Source organism: Bemisia tabaci, chromosome 5 (assembly GCF_918797505.1).
Source record: "Bemisia tabaci chromosome 5, PGI_BMITA_v3".
Lineage (NCBI taxonomy): Eukaryota > Metazoa > Arthropoda > Insecta > Hemiptera > Aleyrodidae > Bemisia > Bemisia tabaci.
In genome coordinates, this window is record NC_092797.1 from 6,073,948 (window position 1) to 6,093,319 (window position 19,372).

The following is a 19,372-nucleotide window of genomic DNA, read 5'->3' on the forward strand; positions in this document are numbered from 1 at the left end:
ATATTATGTATTTACATGACGAGATCCTCCAAATTGTTTTGCATTATATTATAGATTTGAGTTCCTATTATCATTTCGTTAAATTACTCCTGCTCTTTAATTTTTAATTATTCTGGCAAAACTATTTATTTGCGAAATACAACCCTGGCTTTCGCGCCCTGAAACTACGGCCTTAACGATCAAATCAGCAGTTGTGGCACAGGAAAGCCGAAAACCACACGGGGACGCTACTTCAATATTAAACTTCCATCGCCTTGCTAAGGCGCAGGGATACAACTATTTGAACTCTCCGGAACGCGTGAGGTATGACGCTCCATTTGAAGGCGTTTTCGAATCTTCTGTATTTACATGAAGAGATTTTCCAAATTGTTTTGCATTATATTGTAGATTTGAGTTCCTTTTATTATTTAGTTAAATTACTCCTGCTCCTTAATTTTTAATTATTCTGCAAAAACTATCCATTTGCGAAATACAACCCTGGCTTTCGCGCCCTTAAACTCCGGCCTTAACGGTCGAAACTGCAGTAGCGGCACAGGAAAACCGAAAAACAACGCGGGGACGCTACTTCAATATTAACTTCCATCGCCTTGCTAAGGCGCAGGGATACAACTATTTGAACTCTCCGGAACGCGTGAGGTATGACGCTTCAATTGAAGGCGTTTTCGAATCTTCTGTATTTACATGACGAGATTTTCCAAATTGTTTTGCATTATATTGTAGATTTGAGTTCCGTTTATTATTTAGTTAAATTACTCCTGCTCCTTAATTTTTAATTATTCTGCAAAAATTATCCATTTGCGAAATACAACCCTGGCTTTAGCGCCCTTAAACTCCAGCCTTAACGGTCGAATCTGCAGTAGCGGCACAGGAAAGCCGAAAAACCAAACGGGGACGCTACTTCAATATTAAACTTCCATCGCCTTGCTAAGGCGCAGGGATACAACTATTTGAACTCTCCGGAACGCGTGAGGTATGACGCCTCAATTGAAGGCGTTTTCGAATCTTCTGTATTTACATGACGAGATTTTCCAAATTGTTTTGCATTATATTGTAGATTTGAGTTCCTTTTATTATTTAGTTAAATTATTCCTGCTTCTTAATTTTTAATTATTCTGCAAAAATTATCTTTTTGCGAAATACAATCCTGGCTTTAGCGCCCTTAAACTACGGCCTTAACGGTCGAAACTGCAGTAGCGGCACAGGAAAGCCAAAAAACCAAGCGGGGACGCTGCTTCATATTAACTTCCATCGCCTTGCTAAGGCGCAGGGATACAACTATTTGAACTCTCCGGAACGCGTGAGGTATCACGCCTCAATTGAAGGCGTTTTCGAATCTTCTGTATTTACATGAAGAGATTTTCCAAATTGTTTTGCATTGTACTGTAGATTTGAGTTCCTTTTATTATTTAGTTAAATTATTCCTGCTTCTTAATTTTTAATTATTCTGGTAAAATTTTCTTTTTGCGAAAGACAATCCTGGCTTTCGCGCCCTAAAACTAACGGCTTTAACGGTCGAAACTGCAGTAGCGGCACACAAGGGCGGACTGGTAGTCGAAAAGTTAGGAGGAAACCTAAATGCAAGGGCCCCTCCTGTCGTTCGGGGGCCCCTCGAAGAAGGTCCGGGGGCCCTCCCCCGGTAAATTTTGAAAATTTTACACTTTTTAAACACGTAGGCATTATTAGAGTTGGATTCTACAGTACTTGAACTTCAAAATAACCCATTCTCAGGATCATCGGGGGTCCCTTCATCACAAATGCTTTTGGCGACCTTTCATGTCTCTTAGAGACAAATTTTCAAGGAATTCGGGGCCTTTTAGTGGTTGAAAAGGATAAGAAAATTCCAACATTACGGGAAAAAAACGATGACTCGAAAAAAATTCGCCGCGGGGGCCCCTTCGGGACCTCCGCGGCAAATTGTTAGGGGGCGATCGCTTCCCCACCCCCATGGCCAGTCCGCCCCTGATAGTGCTGCAATCTACCCTTAAGCATTTGAGAATACTTTAAAATGACCTTCGAGGAAATTTTTCACGCAGCCAGAGGTCTAAACCTACGGCAAAATAATGTGAACGCGTACACCTCAATTATTGCAGTACCTCAAAATTCCTCCTTGTTTTTTATGGATAAAATAACAAATATTTTTCTCTAAAATTTTTAGAAAATATTTTCGGATGAGCGATTCGTGGAAAATCACGCAAGGTTTAACCAATGGCCATAAGCTGAATTTGATTTGTTTCCCTGCAATGAAATTCAAAAGAATTTTACAAAGCCGCACATTGAGGTATACCTAATATATAACGGTAGGGTGGGACCAATGACCATTCTAATATCGATGGTGAAGGTGCACCAGTGCGTATCTCGGAGAACACGATTTTCCAGGAGCGTAAAAAACCGGGGTCCGGATTTACCTACTTGCCGCCCATGGGCCGCTTGTATTTTGCCGCCCCCTTCTGATTCGTTTCAAAACATCAATAAAAACCATCAAGTGAACATGCCGGAAGGGGAGGGGATGGGGTGCATAAGACGCGGTTTCTCGTGTTGGACTTGGACACATTTTTTGCGGAAGCCCTGTCAACACTACTAACAAACTATGTCTGTGTGGACAAGGCCTCTCATGTGTAAGAAATGAACGAAAAAATTATGCAAGAACAAACATAAATAATAATTTTAACTTCCGCCGCCGCGCCGCGCTGACCGCACTGTGTTTGGCGCAATGCTTGAAGTATTCCCACAGTCTATGCGTTCCACGCCGACCGCTGTTGACCGCCTTGTGTTTGACGCAATGCGTGAAGTATCCATGCACCCTGGTAGGCGCTATGCGTTTCACGCTGACCGCACTGTATTTGACGTGATGCGTGAAGTATTCATGCGGTCTTGTAAGCGCTGTGCGTTTCAAGCCGACCGCTGCTTACCGCACTGTGTTTGACGCAGTGCGTGAAGTATTCGTGCAGTCTTGCAGGCGCTAATATGTGTTACATGCCAACTGCCGCACCGAGGGCTTTTCCTTTTCATTTCAAGTCCTCGTCATCATTGCTCTCTGCACCGCGCCGCTCCAAGACAAATTGCGTATCTAGTTTCTCTCTTAACTCCACTAATTAAAGGTGCTGCTTCTTGTATCACTAAAAGACGACAAAATTAGAAATTACTATACTCTCAGTATATGAGAGATTTTGTCGCCTTTTCTCGTTTGTAATTTTTTCTCTAAATCTAATTTTTTTTATACCTAAATTTTAAAAAAATGCAAAAGTTGCCACCCCCTAAATTTGCCGTCATGGGCCGCAGCCCACGTGGCCACCCCCTAAATCCGGCTCTGAAAAAACTGTCTACATTCCTCTTTATTGTAAGTAGAATGGTAATAATTCTTGAGGATAGCAAGAATAAGATGCTTTTTCAGACTCCATCAGCATTTTAAATGCCGGACTGTTAGAAAATACAGCAGAAATATCAAGATTAGCGTTTTCGGCCCTAAGAATTGACACTTCATCCCGAGATACGCATTCCTGCATTTAATGTTTCAAACCTGTTGTTGGCAAATTGTATCATTTAAGGACTGAAAAAAGAGTTTCATGCTTACAATTCTTTATCAGATAAGATTTCGTTCATTTTCAATAAGGTTTCGTAAGATCTCATACGGCTAGATCAAGCATGTATGATTGGAAAATGACATTTGATCTTGAGATACGCATTTCTGCAATTATTAGCGTTTTGAACCTGCTCTTGATCATTAAGATTAAAACTAGAGTTTATTCATACTTAAAACTTGTTTAGTAAATTGAGCTGATCCAATACCGTAAGTCATAAATAAGTGAATCTGAGAATTGGCTTCCTGTGTTCACAGAAGCTGCATAGTTGGCGAACTGTAGATGATCTTGCTATTATGATATGTGTATTTAAATCTTCAATGTTGTGTGTTAAACTTATCTACCTCCAGTGACGCTCAACATTGTTTATCTAATGATCAGTTTCTGTCACATCACTTATCAAGAGTGTATCACCATTGCCTTCAAAGTAATATTTGATTGTGTTGTAAAATGAAAATGAAATCTCATCAATTGAAGCCTTCTAAAATCTTGCTCATATCTTGCCTTTTGTCGCTCAGTTTTGTTTCCCCATACCTGAGAATATCATTCCATTTCCATATGAACCGTAGACAATGACCGTTCAAATTTATCCTAAAAGTCATGTGTGACTTTAACCATTCAAAATTGCAAACTAGGAAAAAGAGAATAAGTCATAATATGCTACAGCATAAGTTTTATCTTTTAGTGCACAAACTAACTATGTCTTCAATTCCATTTAATTCACTAGATAGCAATTATTGATCTGCTGGGACAGACCTTATTTTCAAAGTTAGTAATTATTGATCTGCTGGGACAGACCTTATTTTCAAAGTTAGTGAGGGCATGTACAATTTCTTTTGAAATTTTCAAAAATGAAACATTCGGTCTGGTACCGCAGTCATCTCTCAAAATATCCTTCTGTATATAACGCCTGCCTAATTTCCTGAATGTGGAAGTCATGGATGCCTGAATCTTGCATTGAAGGCTCAAAATTAAGGGTGCCAATGGAGATCCGAGCTCAGCAGTAATCAGTTCTTCTGAATTGTTTGACTAAATCTAATGTAAATCTTTGTTAAAAAAACTCAAATTTACAATATGTCAACTGTTGACTCCCATATTTAGCTGCTAAATTCATCATGTGAGGCAGGCATATCGGTGTAAGTAAATTGAGTTAGGCTGGAATCACACGCTGAATTGGGCAGCTGAATATGGAAGTCAACTGTCATTGCTGAAACAATGACAACAGCTGAAATTTCGCAAATTTGACTTACTTCCATCCAGATGTATACCGAATCTATTCGAGTAGATCAGACAAATCCGACATTATCCGAAGGTCGCTGAGAATCGTTGCTGAATTTAGCGCGACACACGCAAAATTCAGGCATCGGACTGATGATTTCTACATTCAAGCCACATTCAGCTCTCACATTCAGCAAGTGATTGCGGCATCAGATAAGAAAGGAATTAAAATGAAACTAAAATTTTGCAGGACGAACAACCACAACAATGATCCTTCGCATTAATTACAAGTTTTGTTATCCACATTTTGGAGAGAATGTTGAAGAATGCAAGCAAAGCTGCAAAAATACTTAAAATTTTGACTGAGAGCAAGCGCTCATTCAAATCGACCGTGTAAATCGGCAGTCACATAACTCGGTTTGCGACATCGCAGACTTCCTGTCATACTTTATTTATTAACTGGAAAACTACTCAACAGCAATTCTTGAGAACTGCAGTGATTTTTCTTCTCTGTGCGAGGAATGGTGTCAATTTGTTCTCCTGTAAGAAAATAACATAGAGGTGAAGATTTTCAGACACCGCAAACAAGATATGTGATTGCGGACTTACGCCGTCGAAATGTTGTTGTGTAGGTAGGTAAGATAGGTACTTCCATTTTGCAGCATGATGATTTTTATAGCATGAGAATATATAGTCACCACAGAGGAGTTCAGCTCTCCATACGAGATTATTATTGACAAAACTTTACTGTTTACATTAATCTGATAAAACGCAAATTCCTTTCAGCATGGGAATTTAGAGGTTATGCTTGGTTTGCGACTGCAGGTTCTCTGGTCGATAGTAGTGTGCGTGCTCTGCAAGAGAGGGGTAAATCGGTGGCGGGAAGCAGCGGACATGTTCGACTGAGGCACTATCGTGTTCGCTTGATTTCAGGTACTTGTTTAATGTTGCGAATATGTTCAGCACCTGAAACCTGCGGATTTGGTCCACCACCCGTTTGAGGTTCTGAAACAAGAAATTAACAACACTCAGAAAACCTAGCTCAGGAAACAGATGGATGCTTTGGATAATTAAGGATTTTAGGTGTATTCACTCCGGATCAATTAATCTTTCTTAGACAAGATTTGTCTTTTATTTGGGCAAACCCTGATTCTATCATTGTTACCCACTGCATGCAGTTGTGTATTGGAATGCCTGCTCAGCAAGATTGCTAGATTGTGAGAAAAGATATGGACGTTTGACATATAGTTAAATGTAGAAATGCTCGAAATTTCAGCACTATCTGGCAACAATGCTGTCCAGACCATGAATCTCGGCAGAGGAGTCACAATGGGTAACTCATAAATGTATCTGCAACAGGACAGATATTTTTCTGTTATATCTTAGTTTTCTCAGCAATTTCCATCGGAATGGAAGCACAAACTACGCAACTTTGAACTCGATTTTTGTAAGTTGATTTCGTTCAAAAATATCCAAGAAAATTCCTTTGACCTGAACAGGGTGTCTACAGCCTCAGCAGGAAAAAATTCCCTGACTTTTACGGGTTTTCCCTGACTAAAATTTTCTGACTTTCCATGTCGACTATTTTCACACATGGAACTGAAAATGAAAAATTTTTGGCATTAGTTAATTTCACTACAAATGACGAAAACGTAACTCCGGGCATTGAGCTCCTAGCCAAACTGATGAGCTTCTTTTCGATTGTGTGGACACCAGTAATATTTTTTCAGATTTCAACATTCAAGATTTTTCAAATTCCTAATATCTAACATGAAATTCCGTGACTTTTTCCAGATTTCCCTGATCTGATGGAATTTCCTGACAATTCCTGGTTTTCAAGAGCTGAAGATACCCTATGAAGTCAACTTGTTACTTCCCATACATGAAAGGATTAGTGATTACTCAATAACCTCTTGGAAAAAACCGAAGAATAATTTAAGAAAAAATAATAATTTCCTTTTAAAACCTGCAGTCACAAACCGTGCATGACCTCTACATTCCCATGCCGAAAGGAATTTGTGATTTATCAGATTGATGTAAACAGTGAAGTTTTGTCAATAATAATCTCGTATGGAGGAGAGCTGAACTCCTCTTCGGAGACTATATATTCTCCTGCTATAAAGACGACGGGAATCATTATATAGTTACTTTTGTCATATCTAAAGATAAGCCGTAGCATAATTTTTTCTTTTCGATAGGATGCTAACTTAAAAATTACTCACCTTGGCAGATCCAAATTTTTCTACATGCGCGACCACATGAAGAGAATCAAATTTGGCTTCTAGCTACCGCAACTTAACTTCTGGTTTCTCACCCTCTGAGAAATAAAGCAAATTATTAGAAAATCGCCATTAAAAAATCACTTTTTCAAACACAAGAGCAAAATAAGATAATGAGCCTTTACAAAGGCTATGAGATTAAGTCTGCAGCATGTTTACTCCTTGATATTAGCGAGGAAACGAATTGCACAACGAGACATCTAGAAATCGACTCCTGAACAAGATTGAAGTGTTTACAATTAACATTGGTTAGACGGCAAAAATACAAGTGATGTCATTTGCATTATCAGACTTCCATTTTGTTTAATTTAAAATATTTGTTCATATCTTATTCAGGACTTGATTTCAGAACTTTGTATTGTGTGAATCGTTATCTGCAAAAGATTTGAAACAGAAAACATGCCGCATTTTTTCTGAGTTAAGACTTTGTCTTTCTTTTGAGAACAGAGCTAAAATTTTTCTTCGCAAAAAATTTTAGGCACGCAGTCTCATGAAATTGAAAAAAATATAATTCTTTGCAGAAAGAAAAATGTCAAGATTCCCCAACAAAATCCACTTGCTTTCCAGAGTTGGACAAAATTCTCTAACTTTTAAAGACCCCTATAAAAATTGGAAATTCTTTCTCCCAAGTATTTTTCTTTTTATTACAAAAAGAACTGGTCTGGGGCCAAATGGGGCCTTTGTAAGTACCTACGTATGTGGGCCAAAATGAATTAATGATGATTATTTGGAAAAAGATGACTGTCTCCTTACCTGTAAATTGACTACAAATTGTTGTGTAAGCAAGATTCAATTGTTTGCTGCCCCAGAGATAAGCGTGGCCCATTTGTGGAGGCTTGTCTCTATGCACAGGGTTGGTAAACGTGATTCCACAGCATTTCACAAACCTGTAGACATTTAAATTTAAGTTAATGAAATCGGAAAAAGAACAAGATGAGACATCTTTCAGAACTGGGACGATAGGGCTACAGAAGATAAGTTTCTATTTTCAACAGTAGCTGGAGCTACTGAAGACGATTTGAAATCAAAAAGTGTTTCTGTATATTTTTCAAGAAGGGGGCGTCTGTATCATTCGCACATTTTTGGCAGCACCAATATTTAACACCTTATAGAGTCATTTCATGTCAAATCAAACCAAAATCTGACTTGACCTCTTCAGAATTTGATGGAAATTGGTACACTCACTCTACTTCTTGAGCTGATTCCAAATAGTTGATTTTTTTATTTTTTTGTCCATCAGTTGAACTTTTATTGAGCTAAAAAGTTCGAGTAAAATAACTGATGTTATCCCCTTCAATTGCCTGCATTTTTGGAGCTGTTTATTCGATCTGAGCTGTTCTGATGCCGATTAAAAGCTCTTGAAATGGTTTTTTCACGTACGTACACCAAATTTGAATTCAACTTTAAAATTTTTTTTAATAAACATTTTAAGGTTTAAAATTGAAGTATCTCAAAGAGGGGCGCATAGAATCCTACAATTTTTTATCCAGAGGTCGGTCATACCTGTATCTACACACTTGCTAACAATCAAGGTGGAGACTTGTTGGAGTTAAAAGGTATGGCCGAAAAAGCTACATTTTTTTCCAGTGTGCTAGCGCGACGGGTGACGAAAGCGGCTCCGAGCTACCGCGTTCCAAGAATCTGTCAAGGCGCTGGGAACGAGAGATCGGAATACTTTTTGAGATACTTCAATTTTAGACTTTAAAATATTTATAAAAAAAATTTTTGAAGTTGAATTCAAATTTGGTGTACGTACGTGAAAAAACCATTTCAAGAGCTTTTAATCGGCATCAGAACGGCTCAGATCGAATAAACAGCTCCAAAAATGCAGGCAATTGAAGGGGATAACATCAGTTATTTTACTCGAACATCAAAGCTCAATAAAAGTTCGACAAATGGACAAAATAATTAAAAAATCAACTATTTGGAATTAGCTCAATAAGTAGAGTGAGTGTACGAATTTTCATCAACTTCTGAAGAGGTCGGGTCAGATTTTGGTTTGATTTGACATGAAATGACCCTATATCTCTTTGATGGGCCCTCCTAACACACCGTGAATATAAAATTATTCAATGATGACCTAATGCAAACATTTTAAAATATTGTGAAAATTTAACACAGAAGATTGAGCTGAGTTGCTAGAAAATACAAAAAAATTAAGTATTCTGCCGTAAGATTAGTTAAGAGTTGCAAAATTTCCCTAGCTAAAACTTAAATTTAGGAGAAAAGTTATGCATTATTTTCTTAGAAATTTTCAGATATTTTGATTAAATTGCAAACAGAATTGTCTAAAAAAATATTCTCAATTATTCCAGTATAGTCGTTTTTATTGAAGGAAATAAGGCGACAACAATTTTCTCCCTGGTGTTCGTATTTTTTTTTTTTTACAGAAAGCTTTGATTGATCACATTCCCCAAAATCTAGAATTTCAGAACTAAAAAACAAAATTTCGGACTTTCATCAAAGGAACATGTGAAAGCAGGAGAAACCAATGACATTTTTCAGTTAAAGGAAAAAGATTAAATGTTCTGCCGCAAAATTTCCTGACTTTTCAAAGTTTTCAGTGACTTCTTGTCCTTATTTGTCACCCTGTAGATCAGAGGCTTTGTCATGGCAGAGTTAGCACATACCTGTTAGTTGCTGCATTGTAACAGTAATTTGGTAAAACGTCATAATTAAGCTCCCAAAAAACGTGTAAGGTAATCCTGCCATAAGGAGCAAAAACGCTGTAATTAGCCTCTCGGAACATGGCGTCTTATATGTCCAGCGTCAAATGCTTCCTCAAAAGTTTATGACACAGCCTGTGCGCTTGTAATAAACCATCTACGTCCTGCAATAAAAAAAGGACGTAAATTAAACGATGTGGTAAATATTTTTTTTTTTTTTTAAAAAAAACAGAGAAAGATAATTTCATACAATTTTTTTTTATTTTTTTTTTTTTATTTATTAAACATATCAACTTCTGTACAGAAATAAGATATTTAGATGTAACTTAAAAATATATAACGGTTATCGACTGAAAATATATACAATTATACAGACTTTTTCCTAACTTGGATGCCCTGGGACGAGCATCGCAGAGCCCATAGAGAACGGTATAGTTCCCGGTATCTGCGGTGTCCGACCCCGAACAACCGGAACAGCATTATACTAACCACACAGTGATGAGTATAAACCTAACATTTAACAGTGAAATTTTGATACCATATACTTTGTACAGGAAAAAAAAGAAAAAAAAAAAAAAAAAATTAAGACATACTAAGAATAATACCAAACATATCACTATAGTTTAAAGCCACCCTCAATCAAGGGATTTTACGATGATATATGGGGGTTAATCGGGTACTACGGTTGCCAGCTCAAAGGGTTTGCGCCTTCTGAGCCTCCGTAGTTCCTCACTGTTATCTAGTAATCTGATGGCTTCCTCATTAGGATGGGCCAAAAGTCGTTCTTCGTATCTGGTGGCTGTTCGCCGAATTACTGCTCCGACGCTCTCAATGCCGAGGTCCCGATGGATGTCAGAGTTCCTAACATACCACCGCGCCCCCACCATCCGTCGCAGAACAGAATTCTGGGCCCTTTGAATTATTTTAATGTTAGAATTAGCCGCACACCCCCAGAGCTGGCAGCCGTAGGACCACACTGGCCTGAGGGCCTGCTTATAAAGGAGAACTTTATTATCTAAAGATAAATTGGAATTACACCTAAGAAGCCAACGCATCTTAGAGTTTTTTATCATGAGCTCACGTCTCTTTTTCTTGATGTGGGCTGCCCAACGCAATTTAACGTCGAGTGTTACACCAAGATATCTGGCCTCCTCTGAGCATCCAACAGGTCTTCCATCAAGCCAAATTGGTGGAACCAATCTCGGCAGCCTGTTGTAGGTAAAGACAATAAATTGAGATTTTTGGCTGTTGAGAGCAGAACGCCATTTTTTGTTCCAATCAACTATTTCGTCTACTCCTTTTTGCAATCTTGATATAGATTGACGGAGAGTTTTCCCTACGGCTGTTCCCGCTGTATCATCGGCATAAGTAGAAATGAGTACTTCACCCACATCAGGCAGATCACTCATATAGATTAGAAATAAGACTGGTCCTAAAACCGAACCCTGAGGAACTCCCGCTAGTATTGGTCTGAATCCTGAGAAGGCCTCATCTTGCCTAACTCGAAAAGATCTTCCTCTCAGATACGATTCGAGGAAATCGTAATGGTTGGGGGGGAAAAGTTTATAAAGTTTAAGTTTAAGGCCTTCGTGCCAAACTTTGTCGAAGGCCGTTGCGATGTCTAAGAAGATACTGGCACAATATTCGCCTCGTTCGAGTGATCTTTCTATAAGGTCCACTACACGGTGGATCTGTTCTATTGTTGAGTGCTTGGCCCGAAAACCGAATTAAGAATTTTCCTTTCATCTATTATTTTGATTATCCTTTTCAGATAACATCTTTCAAATAGTTTACCGATACATGACAATAAAGATATGGGGCGATAAGAAGAGAGTTTATTTTTTGGTTTCCCGCTTTTGTGGATAACTACTATTTCAGCCTTCTTCCACTCCTCAGGGAAGTGTCGGAGTTCCAAGACAGCGTTATATATGTTTGCTAGTTGCTTGGTTGCTTTGTCTGGTAATTCTTTCAGAATTTCAGATGTAATTCTGTCCATACCCGGTGCTTTTTTATTTTTAAGCTTATATTTGATTAAATATTCGATTTCAGATTTTCTGATTGGGTCAATCGGAATCGGGGCCTCACACTCGACGATAGACATCTCCTTCTCAGGATCAATCCTATCTTCGGGATCTGAGGACTCAGGGTTAGGTTTGAATACTTCTGCGAGGAAATCACTAAAGGCTTCAGCTTTTTGAGTTGGACTTATTGCCCATTTATTATCTCCTAATTTGATAGGGGGAACATGTACTTTAGCTCTTTTTAAATCTCTAATTGATCGCCACAAGGAGTAGTCAGTACTTCTGCCTGGTGACAAGCTTTTAATAAACGCGCTAAGTCTTTCTTGTTTAAGGTCAGCAAGAGCCGCCCTGAGTTTCCTACTGGCCTTGTTGAATGCTTCTCGATCATGAGGGAATCTCGATCTTTTCCATTTATTTCTAAGTCTTCTTCTCTCTCGAATAGCCTCCAGGATTTCTGGGGGAAGTTTAAAATCAGTTTCTACTGTCTTTATAGGTGGGGTGCTGAGCAAAGCAGCGTGTCTTACGTTGCTTGTAAATAAGTTAACTTGATTTTCAAGTTCCTCTTTGGTGTCTATATTCTGCTTAATCTCAATTCTGTTGACTAGAATTCTCTTGAATTTAGCCCAATCTGTTTTATTGTTTGTTAGGAAAGGCGGGGCTCCTTTAAACTGTATTTCCTCGTGGAGGAATTTCATACAATTAGAAGTTTAACATCTTGCGACATTGTTTCCCTATCAAAAATTTCATGTGAAACAAAATGAACACACAATTTTTGAAACTCAGCTCAGATATGAAAAATTAGAGAGCACACTTCAATTTAGTCTAATTTTTGTACAGATTTTGAGGGCATCCACAGCCAAGACTTCATTTTTGAGTTTTAATATTCTCTCAATCTTCAAAAACCAAAATATTAATTGATTTTATGCTGCTGATTCTAAAATCATCTTGGCTATGGGGGGAAAAGCAAGATCTTATCTCTAGAATCAAAGTAAGTAAGTAAGTATGTAAGTGAGGCCAGGCTTACCGGCGAGACGCCCTCAAGGGGCCTGGCTACTGCCATCAAGCACCCTGAAATTGGACCGTGCTCCTTAACTTTGTACTCTTGAGGCAATGTGTGACCTCTATATTCTCGCAAGGCTCGGCGGCCGTCTGAAAACCAACGATAAGTCTTATCAAAGACTGTGGCAGACGCTGCAGAGCACGAATATTCGGAGCAGGGCCATTCCTCCACCGAGTTGGACTGTGTTGTTGCAATCTCTACGGATAGGTAGCGCTGGCAGTTGCGCATACTCCGAGAGATCACACATTTATTCACAACCACGTCGAACAGTGCAGACAGATTACTTACTGAGTGACTCTACCGCACTCTGTTACCTCGAAGGGTTAGGGTATTGGAGTGGCATAGTCATCCACAGTGACGATGACTGATATTTGGTCACCTCCAGGGATTGAACCCGGGACCTCAGTGTTGGCAGCAAACTGCCTTGACCACTACACCACTGAGGCTGACTATCTCTGGCATCAATTGTTTCTCAAAGATCGCGATATTTTCCGAGAATTCCTAAACTTCAGTGCCTGTAGCATGTATTGATTCAATTAACAGGCTGACAAAAACATGAATGGATTCATTCCAATTCAAGCTTGGAAAACTACATTCTTGCCTGCTGTCTGGGACACATTTCTCAATTCTTTGATTGGAAATGCAGATATTTTGTCGAGCAGGACAGATAATACATAAAGCAAATAATTACACATCAGCTGCTGTTAATAAAGGTTTGCTTTTCTCTCCCTCATTTTACAGAATTAAAAATTTTGAACACTTACAACAACGCCTGTTATGTCTCCCCCTTCAAATTTACAAATGACAAGCTCAAGAGATTTCTGCATGTCAGCATTGAGGCGTTGCGTGATTAGTTTGTTGAGATCGATCGATCTTCCCAACAGTGGCACTTGGCGCTGCTTCAATAGTGTTTCGTACCGTTTTGCGCATGGACAGCCAGCAGGTAGGTTTCCATGGCCACACACTCAACCCGAAAACGTTTATCTAACAAAATACTGAAAGAGAGATACAAACATTCAACATTAGAAGAAAGATCCACGAAATGTATACACAAAATTTGTATATTTTACAAAACAATCATACCTACAATTTCTTTTTCTTTTCTTCTAAAATAAGAATTTGTAACGCACTCAAAGTAAAAAAAATTAATAAATAAAAAAAGTTTTGATTTGACGCTTACAACAGTAAAAATTATTTTTCAAAAATACCACTTGCATAATGATACATTAGGGTGCGGCTTATTTCCGTCATGTAGGAAAATCAACGAGGTCCGGGTGGCAATGGGTTCTATCTATGAAAATAATAGGCTGTATACAATTTGAGCCAATTTGAAGCTTTTTCAGATGATGCTCAAAGGGATCAAAATTGCAGGCAAAATTACATTGGTTTGAATGGGCGGAAAAACGCCTGATTTTGCGAAAATGCGTTTTTTGGACCTAAAATGCGCTTAAATGAAGAAGACCTGACCAGCTCTAAGAGAGGCATCTAGAGGCCCATTCGAAACGAGAAAATCACACATTTGACCCATGAGTTGGGACAGGGGGGTCACAGTGTAGCCGGTTTTTGAGGCGCCGCGCCTGCAGTTAAGTGATCGCTTTTGAGACTTTCTGATCGAACTCAAAATAAGTGTTCCGAAGTTGAAGAGGCAAATGTATCTCACAACTTGATGAAAAATAATGTATAATAGTTGTTTTAGCCCTTGAACTATACTTGGCCCTTTACAATGTTGCCTCCCATACTATTTCTCGAGCCTGGAACAAAATTGGTGTATATTTTTTATCTTGCTCTCGAGTGATCCCCCCTACCCTCACCTTGGGTCAAAAGTGTGATATTCTTGATTCGAATGGGCCCTTAGATGCCTCTCTAAAAGCTGGTCAGGTTCACTTCATTTCAGCGCATTTTAGATCCAAAAAAACGCATTTCCGCAGATCAGGCGTTTCTCCACCCATTCAAACCAATGTAATTTTGCTCGTAGTTTTGATCCCTTTGAGCATTATTTAAGAAAGCTTCAAATTGGCTAAAATTTTATACAGCCTATTATATCAATAGATAGAACCGATTGCCACCCAGACCTTGTCAATTTTCCTACATCACTGAAATAAGCCGCACCCTAATGTTACATGGTGATAAAGTAGATGGTGATAAAAAAAATTGATAAGTAGATGAATAAAAAAAATTATTGAAAGGAAAGAAAGAATTGATTATATTCTGTAATTAAAACTCGCTAATTTAAGCAGGTTAAAATTTTTCTGGGAGAAGAATATTTGACTTAAAAAAGTTTCACGACAAGAAATTAACCATGCATTGTCAATACATAGCCAACTAATTACGAAGCATCAACAGAGGATTAGTTTTTTAGGAAACTTTGTCGAAAAAAAAACAATCAGTAAAATGAAAAAGAAAAATGTAAAATACGGAAGCGAGGAAATAAAAAAAAAAGTATATATAAACCGGCTAATAAACAAATAATACCTTGCTGCGAGTTGCTTATAATGAGCAAATATTTGCTCACTAAGTTTATATACAAACTGATCGAAGCACAGATTGACTTCTGCCTCAACTTTATCATATGAAAATTGTTTGCGAAAGACAGTCGGGGCATAATGGGCACTGTCATTGTAGAGATCCGACAGGTATAAGACATACCTGAAAAGGAGAGATACAAAAATTAATTCACAAAGCAATAATGAATTATAATTTTGAATCGACCCTACTTCCTACGAAGTTCTTGCAAACATAAAAAAAATAGGGTTCTTTGACTGCTACCCTTGCAGATTTAACTTCAAATTTAAGCCATTGCAAGTATTAAGTTGGCAAAACCAAAAAGTTGTCTTTAGATCAATCGAAGATCTACAGCCCTAGGAAATGTATCTTCTACAAACATTTTAGTTTTCCATGAACTGAGAATTTTGCACAAATGTGTCTGAAAATTTTAGAGTCACCTCTCTGAGTGTGAAGAAAGGTCACTGGAAATTTCAGACGAATTATTGCAATGGTATTCCTGTGAAAAAATAAGATGTCAATGAAAAATACTGAAAAACGCAATCGGGATACATTCCTGTCCGTGTCATGCGGAAGGCAACTAATCTTTGAGGAATGTTCATGAAAAAAGTCTACGAATCTAGCTTTAAAATAAGCTCGGAATCGCTGTTTTCAATTGTCAAACAATTTCAATGAATATATCTTGTCACTAATTAGAAACAGTACCATGGACTTCATTTAAAGGTAGATTGATGCTTCTGAGTTCAAATGTTCCTTGAATGATAGATGCAACGCATGCAGCATGAGATAATAATTAGGTTTTCCATAAATCCTTTCTGCTTGCCTTCTCTCAGAAAAAAATGACACCGCAACGTCAACTGGGGTAAGAATTTAATTAACTTACAACTTTTCTCAAACTTTCAAGATAAAAGAACTAGTGCGGCATACAATTTTACTGCAAATACAACAGGACTCGTTGGTTACAATTTCGAAAAAAGTAAAAAAATGGAGAGGTTAAAACACTTTCATTATACTTAGAAAGGTATTTTGTTACAAATTTTACTAATAGTAATCACATCAGTGATTTCAGAAAAATGGATGAATATGATAAGAAATCAACTACTGGAGGGAGCATTTTCTACTTACTCCATCATTGAAGGCTCTTTTGTACGAAGAATGTGATCAGTTAAAATCCACGGCATTGACATTTCAATACGAAACTGAACAAAAAAAGTAAAAAATTATTTTTCGGATTTTGAGAAGAATCACTCAAATGATGGAAAGTTGTTTAAATAGATTGTTTGGATGGACAGTTTGGATAGAAATGTGCTGCACTTTACAAAAACCAGTATTAGATCACGCTCTGGACAAAAATGTCCTTCTTTCATTCTGTGTGGACTCCGATTTCCAGACTTAAGCCCAGTTTTACTAACTACATAAAAACATCGACCATTCCCCCAAAATTTTAACAATAGAAAAATTGAAATTCTCCATCATCTGAGCTACAAAATCAGCACTGATGCAGAGCGTCTCGTCATTTCCAACTTCCTAATTCCCGGGTTTTTCACCAATTCTTTAAAGACTTAATGAGCTCATGGAGGGGACATGATTCCTCATTTCTTCCCAGTTCAGATCCTTGATTCCCAGTTTTTCCCCGGGTCATTCTCATTCCTGGTTTTTTCCTGAATTTCCCGGTTTTCCTTGCTGCTAGACACCCTATGATGTTTTCAGGATAGATAGAACACTTGCTGGGGCTTAAAAACAGTTTTTTTATCTGAGACAAGCTGAAACTTCCTTTGAACAGATTTCAGTTGTTGCTGTAACTGCATCAAGTAACAATAGAACTCAAAGAAAGAAAAAATTGGCAACAAATGCAATGTAAAAATGAAAAGAACATACATTAGGCAAGGTCAACCTCATAGTAAGCCCCGATCAAAGTTAAATTTAAAAACTAAAATCCTGTCTAAATGCATTAAAGTTGAATCGCAAGAATTTTTTTGGAAGAAGAGAGGAGGCAATTATTTTTTTTATGAATGATTCATTCTAAAATAAAAATTTTCATTTGTGCTTTAAAAAATTGGATTGTTTAGCATAAAACTACCAAAATTCCACTGAGAAAATAAAAGCAAAAAATAAACCAAAACAGACTAGAGCCAAGAGCTTTTAATGATTGGAAGATTTTTGTGATGCATGTAACAAAATCTATTATATGCATAGAGACTTAGATCACAAAAATCACTTTTTTTTTTTGGTGCCAAATCTCTTGGAATCGAAAATAATTAGATGTTATGGCCTGCAGAAAGAATTTCAAAGTTCTGCGACGGAATGCTCTGCCATTTCGACGTTGCAACTGACTTTTCAAAAGCTCGTCACCCTAAAAAATAATACTTTAAAGATAAGAATTGAAGAAATTTAAAGGAAAGAAAGGAATAGATAATGTACCTTCTGATTAGGTCTCTCTTGTTCTTTATGGTTTTTCAGAGAGGCTCTCTGAGAATTACTTGCACAAAGTCCTGGAGTTCCGCATAAATATTGCGTCGGATGGCTTCGGTAAAGAAGGTTTCCATCGAGACATTAAAACTTGCAGGCCTTAGATCATAGCAATAACCTTGATTAGCGCAAATTTGTCCTCTTCCGTGTAGTTGTAACAAGTTGCCTTGGCAAAGGAAAGTCAAGGTTAAAAACAACGAAGAGAAATTAACAAAGATTTAAGGAAATGCTTGAATAAAAATAGAATCTAAAGAGCTGTCTGCATTAAGAAATACATTAAAATAACGAGACAACAGTACGAATCGAGAATTTTGAAAAATACACATTATCCACAGTGCCACTTTTCTTAGCTTTAAAGGCTGAAAACCTGGCACTTAACAGTCAAAGTTCGACACAAAGGCGCAGGCCTTCACTTAATTTTCTCAGTGAGGGGAAAGTTAAACGTATAACTTAAAAAAATGCTACGACTTGGAGAGGACATTTCAAGAATGGTGACAAACTTACTCTGTCATATTCTTCAGCTTCTTGTGGGCATTCTTCACTTTGATGATGATCTGTCGGGTAAAACAACTTCCACGAGTAAAGCTCTGTAACAACAATACTCCATTCGGACAGCAATTGTAAACCACGCAAGGCTAAATTGGCTGTTTCCTTGTTTTCCTCATCCGTTCTCATTTCTTTGAATGTTGATTGGGGGCCCAGATTTTTCACCAAAAGACTCTTGTTGTATGGGAAGCATACTAACTTGAGAAGTGAATATAGTGTATTCTTGGTTGTGGTAGTTTTTTCCTTCACTCCTATCTTTAAGATCGGTATTTAAAGGAAGGAAATAAAACTGCAGGTATCCCTTTACTGGCGGGCATCCCTATTCACATTTAAATGCGATTTACTGACTCTTGGATGTGTGTTCGCCTGGCTATAATGTGTCTCTTTCGCACACCCAAGCGTCCCGCCAGGCGATTTTCTTTCTCTCTCGCACACTAAAGCGTCCCGCCAAGGGCAACCGCTCTCAGAGGCTCGCGGGGGAACGCGGTGCGCCTTTGCCGTAAAAACAACGCAAGTCCAACCGTGCGACTTTCTTTCTCTCTCGCACTTATGCGCGAGCCGCCTGGTTTCTTTCTGTCTCTCTCGCACTCCCAAGCGTCCTGCCAGGCGATTTTCCATCCCTCTTGCACACTTGAGCGAGCCGCCAATGGCAACGGAGGGCGCAACCGCTCTCAGAGGGTCCCGGGGGAACGCGATGCGCCTTTGCTGTAAAAACAACGCAAGTCCAACCGTGCGATTTTCTTTCTCTCTCGCACTTCTGCGCGAGCCGCCTGGCTGTTTTCTGTCTCTCTCGAACACCCAAGCGTCCCGCCAGGCGAGTTTCTATCTCTCTCGCACACATGAGCGAGCCGCCAAGGGCAACCGAGGGCGAAACCGCTCTCGGAGGGTCGCGGGGGAACGCGATGCGCCTTTGCTGTAAAAACAACGCAAGTCCAACCGTGCGATTTTCTTTCTCTCTCGCACTTATGCGCGAGCCGCCTGGCTGTATTCTGTCTCTCTCTCACACACAAGCCTCCCGACAGGCGATTTTCTA

The 19,372-nt window shown here is 38.5% G+C and overlaps 1 pseudogene; it reads right to left on the reverse strand.

Moving 5' to 3' along the window:
• Positions 1-5,450: 5,450 nt before the first annotated feature.
• LOC109034851 (cytoplasmic FMR1-interacting protein-like) overlaps positions 5,451-19,372 on the reverse strand; it is a 31,484-nt pseudogene continuing 17,562 nt past the window's right edge.